Source organism: Phycodurus eques, chromosome 4, assembly GCF_024500275.1.
Source record: "Phycodurus eques isolate BA_2022a chromosome 4, UOR_Pequ_1.1, whole genome shotgun sequence".
Lineage (NCBI taxonomy): Eukaryota > Metazoa > Chordata > Actinopteri > Syngnathiformes > Syngnathidae > Phycodurus > Phycodurus eques.
This window is the reverse complement of record NC_084528.1, coordinates 32,353,739-32,374,399: the sequence shown is the minus strand read 5'-3', so window position 1 is coordinate 32,374,399 and position 20,661 is coordinate 32,353,739. Positions and strand designations below refer to the sequence as shown.

The following is a 20,661-nucleotide window of genomic DNA, read 5'->3' as shown; positions in this document are numbered from 1 at the left end:
CAACACGCTCTAAACAATCTCTCCCGTCGCTCCTGCATTTATTTGAAAATAGGGAGGTTTCTAAGTTTACAAGACATAACGTACTAAGCTACAAGACACAACACACTAAGGGTAGGGTTTCAAGGTGAAAACATGGCACCTGCCACGTCCCGGCCACGTCCTTCTCTCAGATGATTCCTGCTGAGTCATCTTCTTGAAGGCGAGACATCTTTCTTTCTAAACATTGTCCATAATACTAATGCAAGCTAGTAATGCAAAATACTAATGCAAGCTACTAATGCAAAATACTAATGCAAGCTAAGCAAATAAATGATAACTACTAAAATATATCTAACAAAGAGACAGGAAAAAAAAAAAAAAAAAAAAAGCTGCCATAATGCCAGCTTTTTTTCAATATATCTATATTTTTTTACAGCGTTTTGGCTAATCTTTCAAGACCCACGAAATATTGTGTTCTGCACGTGAGAAAGAAGACTCCTCTTTCACCAGAAAAGTTAGCTTCTCGCGTTTTCCTTTGGTAATCAACAGTAGAACATGGGTTGGTTTCAGCAAAAGCAGCAGTTTCTGATCGACAAGCGGAGAAAACGAACTTTTGGTGAAAGCAAAAATGTCAAGCAGAACAGTGGCTGATGCCAATATATATTTTTTTGCATGTCTGACATCTCAAACTATGAAATAACAAACACAAAACTTGAGAACGGGCTAAAAACGAGCTAATGAAGACTCTAAAAAGGGTCTTTGAATATGTTGAAATGTGTTTAAAGCATATGGGAGGGGTGAAACAATAAAAAAAAAGATGTTCTCTCTATATTCCGGATTAGCACACGTCTTGGTGATGAACGGGAGTTGAATGTATCCGGTACGAAATTGTGTTGTATTTTCCATCACGTTTGAAAGGAGGAAAATATCTGATTGTGTTTTTTTTGTTTTTCCATTTTTTTGCTGCTGGTGTGATGCATATTCCAACGATGCCAATTGAGAGCAGGGAATTCTTTCTTTTTGTCACTTTGCATGCAGTGAGATTCTCCCAGAAAAGAAAGTTTTGGTCCACATTCATCTGGGAAGTAGATATCAGGGGGGGGGGGGGAAAGTTCTACTATCAGGAGTGCATTATGTGATGCGTGTTAGATTGCGGCGAGGCGTGTGCAGCCAAGGGAGTGATTGAAGCTGGATTGACACTTTGGGTGCTAAAATGTGTGTAAAACCGGAGGACCTGTGAAATAAGAATCAAACTCCTCAACTCAGTAGAGCCGCCGCTATCGTCGACAGAATATTCTGCGGATGATTCGATCCATTCGTTGTGTGCAAATCTATTTTGCATTTAAGTTCACAAAATCCTTTCTTTTTCCAATGAGCGAAGGTGACTCAAGGTTCAGTGTTCGCACGTGACGTGATCTGTTCACGTGCGTAAACGATGACATCAACGCGCGTTTACGTCGAGACGGAGCGTTGTCGTCCGGCTCCGTGATGGAAATTGGTCGCTTTGGCAAAAGTAATGTTTAGCCCTTGCGCAAGCAAATGAAACTCCAATGGGATTCTTTCTGCCTGTTTATTCCGATTGAGGTGTTTCTGTGGAGCATTTTCATTCGGTTTGGCCTTCTAAACCGATTAGAATTGGAGCAGAAGACTCCTTGTGATTTCGAAATTGGGCAACAGTAAAAATCCATCAAAAACACGGGCTTGAAAATCCGCCATGCAGTCGGAGCGCCATCGAGGGCTCGGGTATTGTTAAGAAGGAGAGATTGAATTTTGATTCCTGAGGTTGCGAGCGGTTCGACTTTGGTTCCCCATGGCGAGATTCAATTTGATTCGATATTGACTGAAACGCTTTTTCGATTCAGTAAGAAGCAGAAATACCTGTTAACAATTTTGGGATTAATTGTTTTTGTGAACACGTGTTAGGTCACCTCACCGTCAAGAAACAAGTAACTTTTTTGTGAATTTGGATGACAAAAGTAATAAAACGTGACAGCTCTGTATAAACATTTGAAAAGTAAAGTGCTTGTAAAGTTCATGTTTTTCCTCTTGGAAATTGTGATTAATAAAGAAAAATGTTGCCTGACATTTTTCGCCCCCCGTTTCCATTTTTGTTGTTGTTTTTTTTTCTTTTTTCGGTAATAGGCGGCCTTCGTCCATACGACGCGAGCACACGCAAGGCGCCCCCCACAGGCCAGGAGCTGAATCGATTCAGAGGATTTGTGGAATCGATATTGAACCGCGGGGGAAGCATTAGTGGATGATTTGAACCCGCAACCTCAGAACTGTGAGGCAGGTGCGCTACCCAGTCGCCACCGTTCTACTTCGTTTCTTGTGAAATAGTTTTTTTTTCATTTTTATTGTTTTGGCAGGAAATATGTTCCAAAATCCCCCCCCGCCAAAAAAAACCCAAAATCACTTTATTAATCACTTAATTATTTCCCACCAAATCATTTTAAGTGGAATTTGGTGTTTAAAAAAGATATAATAACAATTAAATGGAGAGGCACTTGTGTATCTTAAGGTAGGGTGTCGACATTGAAACAAAAAAACAACAACAGATAAATCTCTGAATGTGTGTGACCTGGAACTTGTTTTGGGCCATTTAGTTTGGAGACACAATCACCCTTTTGTTGTTAATTACTCGCTTTAGGGAAAACTAATGAGCCGAATGTTATCAGACGTGAAACGGAATCATCCGCAGTCGGCCAAACCGCAGGCTGCTTGTCAAACGACTTCGCTGGAGAAAGTCCACACAAACAAACAAGCAAACAAACAAACTGCAAATGCTTTTCGGACAGAAACAAAGCATCAGACACCTCAAAATGTTTTTTGTTTTGGGTTTTTTTTTTTTATATTGGAAAAGTAGTTTGGAAAACAGCGCAAATGGAATTTGGGCAAGCTTTGAGCTTGCGCTGCCAAGGTGACGTTAGCGTTGCATCACTTGTCAGCCGTTCTCTTTTTCCCGCCGCCGAGCGCCGTAAAAAAGACCCTAAAAAAAGGGCGGCCGCCGTCAAAATGTTTTTGGAGGGAAATGAATGCGGCGTGCTGCGTTTATGAGCTCCTCTGATGCGCATCAGAGGAGATGAAGGATGCTCATTCTGCTGAGCCCCCAAACTCCCAAAAAAAAAAAAAAAAAAAAAGGCCAGGTGGCAAGTGGCAATGTCCAAACAAAGCGGGACTCCGCTCACTGTCGGCGGCCTGGCAAAGATGGCGACGGTCAACCCCGGCTGTTGTCGGGGTTGGCGACCAACCCCCCCCCCCTCTAAAATGTGCACTCATTTTACAGCGTTTTGGCTGATCTTCCAAGACCTACAAAATAGTGTGTTCTGTTCTGCAACAATATAAACACCAAAACTACGACTGCTCTTCTTTCACCAGAAAAACAAAAAAAGTTTGTTTCTAGCTTTTTCCAATCTTTAGTCATCAGCTGCAGAGCATGAGCTCCTTTCACCCAAAAGCAGAGAAAAAGAGCTTGTTTCTTTTTTGGAATTGCAACTTGTCAAGCAGAACAGTGACTATTTGTTTTGCTTTTGCGAGAAAACAAGAAATATAAAACAAGAAAAACAAGACCGATAAATGGCTCCTGATGGCAAACGAGTGGTTTACTTGCAGATATCCAACTAAGAAAGTCTGCGTGAGCGACACGGACTCACCGGATGACTCGAGTTCAACGTCAGCGGCTTTTATACGTGCCGTTGGCCGTTTACTCCATCAGCCGCGTCATCTTTTGTGACCGTGGCGACGCACGCTTCCCGCTATCTACCACGACACCTACTCTGACGAAAGCACACACACCCTTCGGTTCAGGCGCCCGATGTTGTCCGACTCGCCTCATCTTTGCCTTCTACTCGAAAGCCGTGCCGATCTCCAATCCAAAGCGCTGCGACGTCGCCATCTGCGGGGATCTGTTCGGCCATTACAGCGCTTTACAAACCTGAAGTTCACGGACCTTTTTAAAAATTGTATTTGATTTGTTCTTTTTCGGACCATGCAGGCTTCGAATGGTTTCTGATCGGCAGTCGAAAAGTCGGCTCGCATGTTGCACATTTTCAAACTCTTGATCTTATCTGCACTTCAGCGAAATCCGCTTCGCAAGTGAATTTGCATCCCATCGATCCTCGCGACGCCGTTTCATCCAATTTGGTAGACGAGCTGTGACGTGTGCGTCGGTGTCATCGGTTTACCGGAAAATCGAGCAGTGACAAAGGTTCCGCCTTGCTTGGAACTCAAATGAGTCATTAAAATGTTTGTATTGCATCGTAATTACCAGCTTAAAGTCCCACCCTAGTTTTTATATCACACTACGATTTGCAGTACATCGTTGTGTTGTATAGCTAGCTGCACCTCGTAGAATTGCTTTGGCGCGATCGTGGCGGAACTTGGACGATGTTGGGTTTTCCGTTTCGAAGCGCTCCACAGATGCGAAGACGAATCCCCTGCCGGCAGAAAAGTAGCAGCGCAGGCGTCAGGTGCGGTCAAGGCCGGCTGTGATTCGTGCTCATGCGTGCGTGCCCGAGGCGGCCCTCTTTCAAGCGGCGGTGAGAAGACACAATACGCAGACAAGTCCAAATTTAGAGTTGCGCGCCTTCAGTGTACAACCCCAATTCCAATGAAGTTGGGATGTTGTGTGTAACAAATAAAAACAGAATACAATGATTTGGAAATGTTCGACCTATATTTCATTGACCACACGACAAAGACGAGATATTTCATGTTCGAACTGATCAACTTGATTGTTTTTAGCAAATAATCATGAACTTGGAATTTTATGGCTGCAACACGTTCCAAAAAAGCTGGGACAGGTGGCAAAAAAGAGTGAGAAAGTTGAGGAATGCTCATCCAAACACGTGCTTGGAACATCCCACAGGTGAGCAGGCTCATTGGGACCAGGTGGGGGCCGGGATTGGCTAGAAAAGGAGCTTCCCTCAATGGCTCAGTCATTCACAAGCAAAGCTGGGGCGAGGTTCACCTCTTTGTCAACAAGTGCGTGAGAAAATAGTCCAGCAGTTTAAGGACAATCTTCCTCAACGTACAATTGCAAGGAATTGAGGGATTTCATCATCTACGGTCCATAATATCATCAAAAGGTTCAGAGAATCTGGAGAAATCACCGCATGGAAGCGGCAAGGCCCAAAACCAAAATTGTGACCTTCGATCCCTCAGGCGGCACTGCATCAAAACCCGACATCAGTGTGTAAAGGATATCGTCGCGTGGGCTCAGGAACACTTCAGAAAACCAATGTCAGTAAATACAGTTCGACGCTACATCCGCGTGCAACTTGAAACAGCAAAAGCCATTTATCAACAACACCCAGAAACGCCGCCGGCTTCTCTGGGCCCGAGCTCATCTAAGATGGACCGACGCAAAGCGGAAAAGTGTTCTGTGGTCCGACGAGTCCGCATTTCAAATTATTTTGGGAAATTGTGGACGTCGTGTCCTCCGGGCCAAAGAGGAAAAGAACCGCCCGGACTGTTACGGACGCAAAGTTCAAAAGCCAGCCTCTGTGATGGTATGGGGCTGTGTTAGTGCCAATGGCATGGGTCACTTACACATCTGTGAAGGCACCATTCATGCTGAAAGGTACATACAGGTTTTGGAGAAACATATGCTGCCATCCAAGCGACGTCTTTGACTTGGATGGCCCCTGCTTATTTCAGCAAGACAATGCCAAACCACATTCTGCACGTGTTACAAGAGCGTGGCTTCGTAGTAAAAGAGTGCGGGTACGAGACTGGCCTTCCTGCAGTCCAGACCCTGTCTCCCATTGAAAACGCGTGGCGCATTATGAAGCGTCAAATACGACAACGGAGACCCCGGACCGTTGAACGGCTGAAGCTGTACATCGAGCGAGAATGGGAAAGAATTCCACCTACAAAGCTTCAACAATTCGTGTCCTCAGTTCCCAAACGTTTATTGAATGTTGTTCAAAGAAAAGGCGATGTAACGCAGCGGTAAACGTGAGCCTGTCCCAGCTTTTTTGGAACGTGTTGCAGCCATCAAATTCTAAGATCATGATTATTTGCTAAAAACAATAAGGTTTATAAGTCTGAACATTAACTATCTTGTCTTTGTAGTGTATTCAATTAAATATAGGTCGAACATGATTTGCAAATCATTGTATTCTGTTTTTATTTATGTTTAACACAACGTCCCAACTTCATTGGAATTGGGGTTGTAGTACCACATTGTACCACAACATGCCAGGCAATGCTGAGCCATACTGGAAGAGATGCAGTGTAAATAAGAGAAGCAGAAGAGGCAAAGAAGGTGTCTTCTCCTTTCATACCCAGTGAGATGTTGACGCTTTTATCTTTATTTTTATTTCTACTGGTTTTATTGCCCCTTTAATGACTGACATGTGTGTCTTTTCATTTTATTTATCCATTTTTAGGTGTTTTATGTGAACCTCTCTCTCTATGTGTTCTGTATTTATTGATTCGCTTTTAAAGTGCTTAACAAATAAAGTTGGATTGAATTGGAAGTTCCCCGACCCAATTGTGTACTTGTTGTTTTTCGTTGCAGAGAGAATATATGGTGTGAGTATTTCGTGTGTGTTAAAGTTAACACAAACAAAGTTAAAGGTTTTTAAATGGCGGCTCCTCCATGCTAATTCCCATTAGATGTTACCAGTAAGCTAACGGACTTTTGTTAGACAGAATGATATGGTTTGTTTAAATATATAGTACAATGTTGTACTTTTTTGTTGTACGTGTTGCTGCTCCATATGTGTTAAAGAAGCAGTTATTTGAAGGTTTATCATTACCCTAACCTCTATGCTAATTTCCTTAGCCTGTCTATGGTGTTCCACATCATACATTAGCATTAAAGGTACGGGACCTTCATTTTTAGGTGGTTTTGTCGAACAATTTGGTGTTTAAATATATAGCGCTTAGTTGTCTTTTGTTTTATGTGCCAGTTTCACAGTAAACTACAACTGGGAGCGACAAATAACTTGAAGCGAGCACACTTTGCCTCTTATTTGGAGAACCATGCGAGTGGGAGTGAGAACAGGCGCTAAGGAATACTTTTTAACTCTAGGAATAACTTCAAGAGTGTCGTTTTCTCCGTCTTTTAAAACATTTCAACGCCAAAATCTCAAATGCCTTGAGAGTTGTAGCCTTGGGGAAACCACTCCTACTTCTGCCCCTGTGATGATTTTCATGATTTTCCCTCTTTCGAAATTACGCGGAACCAGAATTGTGTACTTCAGGAAACCGCAACTACTTCTACCACGACTGTTTTTTTTCCTTTTCTGTAGCACCGCCATAATCTTTTAAGGTCGAGGAAGCCACCACGACGACCACTACTCCGCCGTAAACCGAGGACCCGGTGCGCTGTACTGTAAATAAACCGCACCTACTGTCCGTCACCGTAAGTGCGCAGCTGTCCCCATACTTTGGTCCACATTGTATCCGTTGTCTTACGCCAGCATTTGCCAAACTTTCCGAGCCGCTTCAAGCTCCCGACAGGGACGACGAGAATCCATGAAGGCCTTGGCGGGCCGAATATGCTGATTCACGCTTTTTGGCTGCTGAGCTGAGCTGAGCTGAGCTGGAGTGTCTGTCTGCTGCGATGACTGCCGCATCTTCCTGGCTGTTTAAAACACACGGCGACGTTAGCCCGGATGAATTTAACGTCAGCTTTTTGTTAGGACCCGCTCTCGCTCTCCCCCGACGGCCAGTCGTTTAGTCAGACAGTCGCGGGGCGGCGTGATAAGGCGCCGAAGTTTCCACGCCAACCCTTGGGTAATAAGGCATTGACACACTTTCTTGGTCTATCTCTGGATCCAGGACGCCGGACTATAATTGTTCTTTATCTCTTCGGGACGGCCTGGCCCGGCCTGCTTTAAGGCAGCCCGGGGAAACCAAAACACAAACAAGAAGTCAATGAGTCGGGATCACTCACTTCGTGTCGCGAGGCCAAGTATCGGCCCGGTCGCACGCCACCGGACCGTTTTGAAAAATTCAGCGCCTGAAACCAGTTTCACTCAGCAACATGTACATTTTCAACCATTTGTCAACCATTTTAGGGTCACGTTTGTCATCGTCAGTAGTCCTTCGAAATTAGTCACGATGTCGAAGGTGATCTGATCGCTAGCAAATTTGAACCACGTGCCGTATACTCGACCAGACGAAATGTGTCATTTCGTGTGGGCGGAGCCGAATGGATGACTCGCTACAAAACGGCAAACTCTTACTGTCGCGCCGCAAAGTCCGAGCTCGTTGACAATTCAGTCCTCGAAGGCGGCTTGAAATTCGTTCGGCCCGTCTGTCGTGAGTAGACTCCCCAAAAGGTTTTCAGAAGCCATGCCCGAAAGTTGCCTTTTTCTTCAAAGACGAACCTTTCCTAGAGATTGTATCTGATTGCTTCCAAATTGACGCCACAGATTGGCAAACATTTGAGTTTGACATTTTGCTCACGGTGCTCAAAATGGATCCTTGATAGAAGACACAAAGCCAATAATTGGATAAATAGTTCAGACTAGGACCCGACCGAATTGGATTTTTTAAAACTGTTGTCCTTTAGTATTTGTTTAACAGAGAGCAAAGGCTGCACAAATAGGCCAATTTTGAAAAAAGATTTGTTTGACTGTAATTATCTTTGTCTTATGTTATTGTGGGGGGGAAAACATCTGCAATGAAGATTTTTCCCAATTTGAAAAGGGCGAGTATCGGCCAATCAAATCAGCCGGCTGGTCAATTGGTCAGGCCCTATTTAAGTCATTATTCTTCATCAATCTCACACATTCATCATGGTAGGTTGTACTACTACTACTACTACTACTACTGCTACCGATGATAATACATTTGATTTAAACACACTTTTTATTCCGTAAAATGTCAAAGTGCATCGAAAAAAACCAAAAATGTACAGTCAGTTAAAAAAAAAGTACATTTAAGAAGGGGCGGGTGCTTTCGGGTGAATTAAAAGCCTCCTTAAAGAGGAGGGTGTTTTTTGAAGACATCCCTCGGCCCGTGTGGGCTCTGCGGTGGCTGGGCGGGAAGTTCCACAGGTGTGGTGCGGAGGCGCAGAAGGCCCGGTCACCCGCGGTTCGAAATTCGGTTCTGCGAGCGTGGAGGAGGTTTTGCTGTGTAGAACGAGAAAAGGTAATTAAGTGGTCGTGGATGACAATTGGACCTGATGAGGGATTCCGATAAGCATGACTTCAGATTTAGAGCAGTTGAGTTGAAGGGAATTCTATCTCCTCCAGGCAGGCGGTGGGTGTCGAGAGTGGTGTAGATGTCGACGGCGATGGAGCGGTGGAATCAGTCTTGAGGTACAACTGGGTGTCGTCGGCATAGCCATGGAATGATATTCCATATCGACTGATGATAGGACCAAGGGGGAAGCGTGTATGGGACGAGAAGCATTGGACCAAGTACAGACCCTTGCGGGACACCACAGGTGAGAGGGAGTGTTTTAGACCGTGCAGGTCCCACGCTGACAAAGGGGCATTTCGCAAACCGGTCCAGAGCAGAGTTTGAGGGTCCAGTATCGTCACGGAGGCGCTTGAGAAGAACGAGGTGGTCAATGGTATCACAGGTAGCTGGTAAGTGGAGGAGGATGAGGAGGGAACGAGAACCGGCATCAGCTGCCATAGGTGACACGGACCTGAGCGGTTTCAGTGCTGATTGAATGTTTTCATGTAGGCCGTGAACATGCAACTGAGCTGCAACGACGTTTTCCAGCACCTTTGAGACGTATGGGAGATTACACACGGGCGTACGATTGGCAAAGTCTTGTGGGCCGAGCGAGGTTTTTTTTCAGAAGTGGCTTGAAAACGGCTGTTTTCAGTGCAAGTGGAACATGGCCAGATTGTAAGGAAAGCTTTACTGTTATTACTGTAGTGATGAGAGGGACTGTGGCAGAGAGGTTTGATTTGATCGGCGTTGTGGGAAAGGGGTCTCGGATGCAGGTGCTTGGTTTCATTTTCTTGATGAGGGCGTCCGTGTCCCCGTGCGAGACCACAGAGGAGCACTGGACCGGGGACGGTACTGTAGGCTGTGAAACAGACGACCGTGTCGTTGGAGCTGGATGACTGAGGAGACCAGGGTAAATGATGTCGATCTTGGCTTTGAAAAAGGAGAGAAATGAGTTTCGTTGCCCCGCAGAGTAGACTGTGTTTGTTTGGGACTCCAGTTTAAGGAGAAAAGTTGCTTTGAATTTCCGCTACCGGTTGTATTATTATTATTATTATTATTATTATTATTATTATTATAATAACATCCAACAAAACCAGTCCACCGTGCATTGTATCACTTTGGAATGCGGCCCGTGTTTTTGTGGAAAGCAGACGGCTCAAGCGTAAAGGCGACCGGCGGATTTGCGACCACGAGGAAAACTGTCGTCAGCCGCTCCCGGTGCGCATTTGAACCGAGCGAGGATCTCGGGGTGTCGCGCAGGCCTGCGAAAGTTGGGTTAACGTCGCAGGCGAGCCGACCGCGAGCGTTGCGTCATCCAAGGCGAACCCGGCGGCTCGAGTACACGCGGTGACGACGAAGAGGCAAGTGGCGCCGATAAACCTCCCCTGCTCCTTCGTAGTTCACGCCAGCTCGAATGTCGTGTTTATGGTAGCTGCGGAAGGTTATTGTGTCTCGCCTTCAGTGCCTCCATCAAGTCCCGTTATTGCTCGCAAATGACAGCGGCGGAGCGTTTACGGGGCTGTGATTTAAGCTTCGGGCAGGCCTGTTCGGCGGTCTCGGCTCGTACGCGGCTGGCAAAACAAAACGCTCGCCTGATCCGGGATGACTCTCGTACATATTTCTCAATAAAGCGTCGTGTATCCATCTCTTCTATGTGGTTCAAATTTGGTCACAATCGGACAAAATGTGTTTGTCCGCTTTTGTCGGACCGTAGTCGAATGGCCAAATTGACTCTCGGGTGGCCACTTGAAAAGCACCAGATGAATGGCCACCAAAACGGCAGACCTACCGTGACTTTTCAGGTTCCTCCTCGTGTTAGACATGCCCACCAAATGTCACGTTGCTCAGGGAAAATAGCTTTGGAATGGACGTAATAGAATGTACTTTCTTATGCCACCGTGCACGACACACAAGCAATGACAAAAATTCCAAATCCTTGCCGTGTGGCTTCGCCCATCTCTGTAGTATATGTGCTTCAAATTTGGTCGCAATTGGAAAACGATGGCAGGACGGGTTCCCTGACAAGGACACGTAGAAATGGCCAAATTGAGCTCAAAATGCCCACTTGGAACCAAAACGACAGCCTCGCTGCGCCGTGGCGGGAGCGGCTTCTCCGGACTTTCTTGTTGGTCTCCTCGTGATAGACGCCGCGCCTGCCGCATTTCATCTCGCGAAGTGAAACCGGCTTCGGGGGCTGAATTGAAAAAAATACCAAAAAAAGGTCGGGTGCGCCTGAGCCCACTGAGCCGGGAATTGCCGCTTTCGACCACAACGGCTGACTTCCTGCCACTAAAAGTTTATTTTGCATCTCAATAAATTACAGTTGTGTCAAAAGTGAGGTTTTAGTGAGGTCGTTCAATTCAAAAAAGTGAAACTCATATTATAGGGATGCACAACACACGCTCAGAATGTAATAGTTATTTTTTTCAATATATATGTATAATTTGGATCAGTGTAGTTTGTAGCTGACCAAAAAAAAAAAAAAAAAAAAAAACGAATTCACCATCTCTAGAAAGTAGAATATTACATAACAAATAGTCAAGATTTTTAAGGTAGAATTTTCCCTCGGAATAGTATTTTCTCGAGTCATCCGTGATAGCCAATTGTCCGTATATTGAAGCACTTTTTTGTTGTTGTGGCCATATGCACCCGTGTGCTTGATGGTGACACTTTTGTTGTGGTCGTCGGAGGGTCAAGGCGGGTCGCTTTCACGAGCCGCGAGGAATTAGCGTGCTCCCTCGTTCGAAATCCGTTAATTAGATGCCATCGACGAGCGGCTCGACAAAAAAAAAAAAAAAACTGTTACAGCGCCAAACCATAGCACGTAAGACTCCAGGGTCTCATGTGTCGTATTCCTCTCAAAGGGAACAGCTCACCCATGCGCGCTCTCCCTGCGCAGAGCTTTATGCGACGACGGCGAAAACTCCTGACATCGTGGCAGCCATCACGGCAATGCTTGGAAATGTCGTCACATTCAACACGGTCGCCACCGAGGCACCGCAGGCACGTTCGTTCGTTGACTCTCGTCAAATTCTGTCGTCTGTGACCCGGTCTCTGCCTATATTGCGCCAGTAAGCAACAGTGGCCAATTCTGGAACTAACAGACTTTGCCAACGCCGCTTTAAGTACCAACTGGAAAGTAGTTTGAGACACATGTACTGTCCAGACGGTCCGTTACTTCCGGTCGCGGTTAAATGCGGGCATGTTAAATTATGATACATTTTGTCTATTATTGACAGTTTAAATTTTTACTTTTGTAGTTAAATACATACATAATACATTTTTTTTTTGTACTTTATTGTTATTAATAAAGTACAGAGTTGAATCAGTACCGTCATTTCTTGTGTATAATGCGCATTTTCTACCCCCAGAAATGGCCAAAAGTCATTAGTGCGCATTATACATGGGTATAGGTGAAAATGAAAAAGACTTTCACGTTTTATAGATGTATGGCGCTCCATAGAGGTCATGAAAAAACTTTCATTCCAAGATGACAGGGAGGTACGCACGACTGCATATATGCACAATTGTGCTCATAAGTTTACATACCCAGGCAGAATTTGTGGAATATTGTTTTGTTTAGTTTTTTTTAAATACGACTACGAACTTTTGATATTTCTATTGTGCCATGAAATAGTGTCCACACGTGACAAGCGATTGACTTGACGTTTCCACGGCGAGAGGAGCTCCAACGAAATATGAGACGAGAAACGCTGGCCGGGGACCGGGGAGGAAATAAAATGGCAAAGTGAGTGGGAGCCCGAGAGCGAGCAGAGGAGGATGCGGAGGAGGAGGAAGAGCAGGAGGTGGACGAGGCCGCTTTGCAGCTAAAAGCGGAACTTTGCTTTCAAGCCGTTGCCGTCATTCGGCGCTCGTTTATTTGCGAGTGGACTTTGACGGGCAGGATGAAATGCACAGTGATGAGGATGAGGATAAAGTGAATGGAGGCTGTCGTGATGAAGACCGACAATCGCCACATTTGGGTGATTGTTTGAAGCTGCGGCGGACAGCGCATTCGGTACACTCGGTACTTTTGCTACATTTTGAAATCATGAATAATGTCCTGTTTTTGAATCAAAGGAATGGAAATTGGAACGTCACTTTTGATTTGATTTATTGATGAATTGCAAAAATAAGCGAGATCTTAATCGATGATTGAAATAACCCCGAGTTGCGCCCGGCTCTGGCGCTGTGTGGACCAATTAGAAATCTGATTGGTTAAACACAGTCTCATTATCCGCATACGGCACGTTGGCCATCTGAAAAGAAACTCCCGATGCGATACCGTTCGCTTTTGAAAACAATCAGAATCAGAATCCTCTTTATTTGCCAAGTATGTTCAAAAAACACACACAAGGAACTTGTGTCCGGCAGTTGGAGCCGCTCGAGTACGACAACAGACGGTCGGTCCATTGACGCAGAACACTTTGGAGACAGAAAGACATTGACAAAAAAAAAACAAAGAAAAAAACAGTCACTGCGTAAAAAAGGGTCGCTAGTTATCTGGTAATGCCGGTACAATTATTATAATTTTTTTTTTGACAATTGTGCAAAAGTCCTCTAGCACTTAGAGCAGTTCGAAAGACTAATATCGCAATAGTTCGGTGCAATGAGCATTGTGCAATGATCTGGGACGATGTCGATTGTGCAAATGGCGCAGATACTCCTCAGTTAGTGTGCAAATGGAGCAGATGCGACTCTGGCACGAGTGGCCGGTATCGGTCGACGACACATATGCAAATAGTGCGGCGTGGCGAGACGACTACAGTGAGTGCGCCAGTCATGTATCATTGGCCCCAAAGAAATGTGACAACGAACTCAAGTCCAAAAAATTGCCAGCATGTTGCAATGGAATTGGAGGTCAGCTGTTTAAGAAGTTGACGGCAAGAGGGAAGAAGCTGCTGGAATGTCTGCTAGTTCTAGTTTGCCTCGATCGGTAGCGCCGACCCGAGGGAAGGAGCCGGAAGAGCCGGTGACCGGGATGCGGAGGGTCCGAGAGGATTTTGCACGCTCTTGTCTTAGTTCTGGCACCGTTCAAGTCCTCGAGGGTGGGTAGGGGGGTACCGACAATCCTTTCAGCAGTTTTGATTGTCCGTTGCGCTCGGAGTTTGTCCTTTTTTGTAGCGGCGCCGAACCAGACTGTGATGGAAGAACACGGGACCGATTCGATGACCGCTGTGTAGAACCGTCTCGGCGGCTCCGGTGGCAGGCCGCGCTTCCTCAGAAGCCGCAGGGAGTACATCCTCCGCTGGGCCTTTTTGAGGACGGAGTTGATGATGATCGCCCACTTCGGGTCCTGAGAGACTGTAATTCCCAGGAACTCGAAGGTCTCGACGGTTGCCGCAACCACGGCTGCCGATCACAACGTGATCGGCAGCCGTGGCCAAGGATGCCTCCTGAAGTCCACGATCATCTCTACCGTCTCGAGCGTGTTCGGCTCCAGGTCGCGTCGGCCGCACCGCGGCTCCGGCCGCTCCGCTTCCTGTCGATATGCGGACTCGTCACCGTCCTCGATGAGGCCGATGACGGCGGCGTCATCTGCAAACTTCAGGAGTTTGACAGCCGGGTGCGTTGAGGTGCGGTCGTTCGTGTAGAGAACCAATGCGGTTCAATCCGGTGTGGGTGTGATTCATCTTGTGGCGACAGATGCTAGAGCCAGCCGGGACTCGCTAGCGGCTCTTCTTAACACGCCAGCAAATTCCGATTTGAATTTTGGACACGGGCCGCACAAGTGCGGCGTCAGCCTAACGGCGGCTACGACCTCGGCCGTCGGCGACATCTCGCCCCGTCGCCCCTTTGGGTGGCCACAGATGCTAGCGCCCGCCCGCCGGGGATCCGCTAGCACCTCTTCTTCTGACGCTTTCAGCACCATAGCACACATTTTTGGCCCCACCAGAAGCGCCGACTCAGTGTGAAAGTCAGATTATCGAGCGACCACCCCGCGTTTGGCAATTTCTTTTCTATTTTGTGGAGGAGGAAGTTCATCACAACTTTTACTTTTTCCCCATTATCAGTCTACATTTGCCCAAAGTGCTGTGCCACGTGTCAGACGAGTGGGGAGAAACCAGGTTTCGCGCTACAGTGGAGCCCCGTTTATCACGGGGGATACTTTTTAGACCAGTGGTTCTCAACTGTTGTCGCCCTGGGACCCGCGTTTTCTGATTGTCCCCAAGTGGCGACCCTCTTTAACAGAAGTGAAGAGCAAATGAGAGCGAGAGGTAAACATTTTGGTGCGCAAAGTCATAAGGGGTGTCCCGAGCCAATCTTGGAGATAGGAAACCCTTAACATAGTAGCAAGAAGTTACTTGCTTGCTGTAAAACTAAACTCACATAAGAAAAGAATTACACCTATTCAATGTTTAAATAAATCAAAGACTTTGTTTCTGTCTTCATTTTTGTTCACAAAAATCGCGAGCTCAAAGATGACGGAAGGAATGAAAAACACCATTGACAAGCTAATGAAAATTAGCATTGAAGTCGCAGCACAAATGCTGTATGAACACATACAAATAGGCAATATAACAATACTCTCTGGTATGTCGTCTTCAAACTGTGAAAAACTAGTTATATTAATAATATGTCTCTTTTTTTTTTTTTCATCTAGTGTTGCTGATTATTGTCCCCTGTTCGAGTAATATCACGTGATCAAGCCTTTTCTAACAATCCATACTATAAAATAAGGAATTTATGTATGATTACTGCTTAACTCTGATCGGTTCGATATCGGTATCGGTCATAACGCAAGGCTGCAGTATCAACTCCGTCAATAAGTACCTAACAGTGGAAAAAGTTAGATCGGGACATCCCTAAAAATCAATAATACCGGACCAATTGTTCTGTTGTAAGTGGGCATAAAAATGGACATACCCGTTAATTTTGGTGACGATCGCTCGCAGTTTTGGGACATTGAGCGACGGAACGCTTTTGGCCGGAAAGACCCTCGTCATCCGACGTTACGACGGCCAGAAAAACTCCGTCTTGTTCAATAAAGCGATTGAAAGAGACCGTTTCTATCCAAACCACCTGTTATGGATTACAATGGGTTCTAACTGGCAGCTTAATGGTGTGTTTATTTTTCCGTAGGCGTGCATTGTGTAACTTAAGCCAACAGGCGCGTCGCACGTTAGTTTCTTTGAATGAGTGGGAAACGATCCCAAATTGGGACATTGTCGTTGCAGTCGAAACGTTTCAAGAATCGGCGGTCGACTTTCCATCGAAGGGACGTTTAGCGCCTCCGGAAGTGTCGCGCGGCTCGGATTCCGGCACCCTCACGCCAACTTCACGCAACGTGTGCATGCGTTTATATATAGTAAGCGACGGAGAGATGAACGGGGAGAGACGAGCGAGTCGTCGGTATTTCACGGATGGCTGCGTTGCTATGGGAACAAGACACGGGCACCCTATTCCCAAAATCTCTCCTCCCTCCCTCCCTGCCGACATCTCTCCATCATCCCTTCCTCCCTCTTTTTCCCACCCTCTTCATCCCCTCTTTCCTCCGCTGCCCGCTCTCCTCTCCTCTGTCCCTAATTCTCCCTCCCCCTTTCCTCCCCCCGTCTCTTCAACGCTCACTTCTATTCTCTTCTTTTCCGGGTTGTCATGGCGATAGGCTGGGGGCGTGCGAGAGCGAGCGAGGGAGAGAGCGGGAGCGGGCGTATCGGAAGTGACGTCTCTCGGGCGCTAACCTCGTTTCCTGTGCGCCGGCGTCGGGGGCGGACCGGGGCCGTCCGCGCGGCGGCGGCGCCGCCGTGCGGACGATGACGGTAGAGCGGCGGGCCTGAAACGACGACAAGGAGAAAAAAACCACAGCGCAGATGATGCGACCGAACCTCCCCATTGGTTCCCGTGACGGTTTTCCCCCATTGGAAACAATGGAGCAGGACATCGCGATTGTGGTTTGCATGTCCGCCTCGCAGTGCTGAGGTTGCCGGTTCCAATCCGGGTCTCCCCGTGTGGGTTTTCTCCAGATGTACAGTTTCATTCCAGGCCCAGTGAAAATCCATAATATGAACAAACTAGTTTGACCGCTCCTACGTGCTATAAACGTCTTTTACACTTAGAAAAACATACTTTTTTTTTTTTTTTTTTAGTTTGCAGCCTCATTTCACTAAGGTGTGGCCGAGAGTGCGCGGCAAACGGTTGCCGCTTTGTCAGTCACGCCTTCTGTCTCTGATATGTTGTTCTTCCTCGAGTGCGCTGGTTTCTTCAATTAAAACGAACTGCAAACTCCGCCTCGAAGCTTTTTTTTTTTGGGTTCAAACTTTTGGAAGTATTCATTCGCGTTCACCAACCCTGCGGCTTGAGCGTTTGTTCAAAATTAAGAAATAGTTATCAAAATGTCATCAAATCTAATTTGTAATATTACTTTGAGAAAGTAATTAAAATAGTAACACTACTAGTACATTTTCAACATTATTTTCGAAGTGTAATTGGTTACAATTACACTTTCAAAATAATTGACCCAACAATGGTTACAACCCATCGAACAACACACACGGAGCAGCCCCGAGTGTGATATGCTTATTATTTTTTGGGATGATTGCTATTAATGAGGACCCGGGATACAATTGACTGCATCTCCCTTCAGAATGTGACAAACGAACGCATGCTGCACCAGATTACACTTTGGGGGGGGGGGGCGAGCCACGGCATTATTGAAGGAACAAACTTCACAACGTGTTTTGCTTGAACTAATGCGCTCAAATGCAGAAATACTAATGCATATGTTAAAACACAGGTGTTAAAAAAATAACAAAACAGTGATTAAAAACAAACGAATAGTGTTAGGAATGTGCTAATGCAGCATCTCGATTCTCAGCTTGCTTCACGGTACGACGTTCCAACGAATGGAAGTCATCGGCGAGGGCGCGGCGAACCTCTCGGCCGCCCCCTGCGACACATCGCCAAAACGCTCGTTCAGCAACAACGCTGTCACTCGGGCGGGGAGGGGGGGGGCTCGGCCTCCTCGCTGCTGACACTCGACAGGCTGTCACACCCGTCAGGTCCGTTGCGACAGCGGGCCGACGCTACGGCACAACCGCGGGGACTGTCGGCGGGTCCGTTGAAATCGGAGGGCGCGTGTCGCCTGGAAGGGAGGGGGCGCTCTTGCGTGGGGAATGTTGACGACGTGCTTGCTGTCTCGCGCGAAACGGAGTCGTCCTCATCCCGGTGTCGCTTCGCACTTGCGCTGACCCCGCTAGCTGCTTTTTTCCATGCCGACATTCTGCAAAATTGCCGCATCAGAACTCGGAGCCCAGACAGGAACTGTGCTACTTGGACTCGGCAGTCGAATTTGTTCGGTGAGCGAGCCCGTAACTCAATATGCTCATATTTCAAATTAAGTGTTCTTATCGGAATGAATTTAAATGGCGTTAATCGAGCTCAGCCATCTTGAATGTTAAGTGTTTATTTGTCATATGCGCAGGAAAAACACAATAGTAGCTCGTAGCGATGAAATGCGTACATTGCTAGTTTCCCTCCACTTCTACAAAGAATATAAAAAGATGTGGGAAAAAAGAACACTTTGAAATCATGAAAGATCAATTCTGAAGGAAGGCAGCGGCTCGGCAGCGGAAATTACGATTACGATGGAAATCCGCTGAATTGTGCAGCTCGAGTCTACGTCCTCCCGTCCGGAAAGCGAGACGCCGTTCGGACGCGGTCGGACCCGCGCGCCCCGGGCACAATCCGGCTGGCCGGGCGGATAGCGCCGTCTTTATTTTGAGCCCTTTTTGCGTGCAGATCGACATCGACCGAGGCCGCGTCGTCGCTTTGCTTTGTGAACTGCGAAGGATGGCGGAAACTGTGCAAGGAGCCCGCGGGGAGGGAAAGAAAAGAAAGAAAGAAAAGAGAGCAAAGGATGTGAAGACGGAGGCAAAAGAGGCATCTCAGCGTTTGCGCCCGCGTCAGACGTGCGGAGCCGCGACCGTCCCGGACGAGGCCGCTCATCGGTATTCCGCGCTCGAACGGCCTTAACGAGAACCCTCGGGGGCGCGGAGACGGCGCGGTGACGAAGATCGGGCCGACGGATGAGCCCGCGAAGTTCGGATGACCCGGCGCAAAGATCCTCGGCTTTTGCCGATTCCCGACCGAGCGCGCCAAACACCAGACTATCTTCAGTTTTTTTAAGATCATCCTATGAGATTTTCTTTCGGTGTGAGGTGTCTTAAGTGTGGACTCGTCCCGATTTTAGGGTCCGAAAAGGGTCGGGCCGACAATCTAAACTATTTCACGTGTTCGATGTTCACTACCGAAAATCTGACGGTGAATCGTGCCGTGAAATGGAATGTGGCCAATCGAGAAGCGATCGGACTGACAAACAAGGAAGCGACCGTAAATGAAATGAAAGCTGGGCGAGTACCGATACCTGGCATTCCATCCCGACCTTTTTGCAACGTATCGACTACTCGTGAAGGCTGCCGATATCGGGCAAAAAAAAAATAAAAAATCTGACATGGAGTACGTCCTCCTCGCCAGTAGTTGGCGCTACACTGTGGCCAGTGTTGCACCTGAACCACGGCAAGGAATTTCGATTTATATTTCCATTTGAACTTTGAACTAGTTTGCGGAGAAAATCAACACCGACTGTGGCGGTTTCCACACGTCAGGGAATCGTCACTGCGCGTCAGAAGGGAAGGAAGGAAGGAAGGAAGGAAGGAAGGTAGGTCTTGGGCCACAATTATGCGTCATTGTGTTCATTTACATCACATTTTTCAATTTTAGTGCTATTGGTGCTCAGTATCGATGAGTACTCAAGAGTGTATACTCACACTGTACTGGAATCGGTGGTGTCGAACATTCCGAATAAAAATAAACATTTCTTAACCGATGTGGGATTTTGCAGAAGTCTTTTTTTGTTGGTTTGCTTTCCAGCATTGTACAACACTGCGCACATCAGCGCAACAGATGTGCTAGTGTTTCTTCTTCTTGGTTTTTGTGAAATTTCGTGCGAGACTTCAGCCTCGGAGGACTAACAAAACTCTTAAATTCCTGATTTGTTTTGTTTGTTTTATCTGCATGTGTTAGCTCTGTAGTAGATACAAAAAAAAAAAAAAATGTCTTCATGTTTGGGTTTAGGCCTGGCGCACACACACACACACACACAAAATCCTAATCTTGAAAGATCTTCTGTGCGCGACAGACGCCGATTTCCACGCCCGATGATGCTGTAGAATGTCGGATTTTTTCTTCTTCTGCAATTTTAGCGTGTCCCAATTCGCTGGAGTGAATTCTCTTAGTCGGAGTCGGTCAAAGTGCGCGAGGTCGTTCGATCGTTCAGCGGAGACAAGTTCTTAAGTGATCCCCCCCCCTCGCAATACTATTAGAATACTATTATTCTGTCCCCGTTGCTGGCAGTTATTAAGAAAATCCGCCGGCGCAGCTCATCAAGTTTTAATGCGTCCGAATGAGCGCGCCGTATTCATGAGCGGCGGATGATTCGTTTCTTTGCCAACACGAGCGCTCGGATTAACCTTTTCGCAGCGCGCCGAACCTTCCCCTCGTTTCTATTTCGAACGCTTTATCCGTCAGTCCAAATAATAA

At 46.7% G+C, this 20,661-nt stretch overlaps 1 protein-coding gene across 5 annotated transcripts in view; it reads left to right on the top strand.

The window, feature by feature from the left end:
- Positions 1–20,661, top strand: part of syngap1b (synaptic Ras GTPase activating protein 1b) — a 94,867-nt gene that overhangs the window by 10,312 nt on the left and 63,894 nt on the right. The gene's annotated exons all lie outside the window — the stretch shown is intronic.